Raw genomic sequence first — 857 nt, 5'->3', positions numbered from 1 at the left:
GAGTGAAGAAATGTCACAGAATGGAGACTTTGGAGAAATTATGGCTAAGTAAAATTTGGTGCATTCATTTGTATTCTGGAACAGATAATGTTCGTTAGTGGAAAAACTGGTGAAATAAAAATAAAGTGTATAGTTTAGTTAATATTGTGCCAACACCAATATCTTATTTTTGGCAATTGTACTATCCTATATAATAAAAGCCTAATATGCTAAGTGTCTGGTTGTCTGGTCGGCCATTCAACCAATCAAAGTGTAATATGCTAATGAATGCTAAGGCCACTAAACCACTCACTATGATGTGCACTAACTACCAGGGGGTAGATGCTCTGACTGGTAGGTTAGCTTGCTGCTGGGGTCCGGCCCATCAGGGACTGGGCAGACTGGCAGGACATGCCCTGGAGCCCTCCCACGGTCTCTCCCTGGCCTGATCCTGCACCGACGGGGTCCCTTGGCCTGGCCTGTGCCTTCTTGCAATCTGGGCTGAGAGACCCCTCACCCCCGCCAGTTCACAAATTTCATGCACTGGGCCTCTAGTTGGTATATAAGATGTTAACATTAGTGGAAGCTGGGTGAAGAGCATGAGGCTCCTTTTTTATTATTTTTGCAATATTTCTCTATATCTAAATTTATTTCTCTATATCTAAATTTAAAGTAAAAAGTTACAAATGTCTCTTTAAAAGAGTTCAGTTCCTTCCACCAGGCCTCCGGCTTGGGGTGCCATCCTTCCCATGGTGGGACACCTGGCTTCCAACTTTGCCTTCTTGCCCTCACCAGGTGGTGGAGGCATGGGCAAGGAGGGCAGGAGCCGGGCTGGGTTGACCCTCCGACCTGGCTGGGCTTCCAGGTCCCTCGGGCGG

The sequence above is a fragment of the Myotis davidii genome, unplaced genomic scaffold (genome assembly GCF_000327345.1).
Source record: "Myotis davidii unplaced genomic scaffold, ASM32734v1 scaffold411, whole genome shotgun sequence".
NCBI classification, from domain to species: domain Eukaryota; kingdom Metazoa; phylum Chordata; class Mammalia; order Chiroptera; family Vespertilionidae; genus Myotis; species Myotis davidii.
This window is presented reverse-complemented; position numbering follows the sequence as displayed.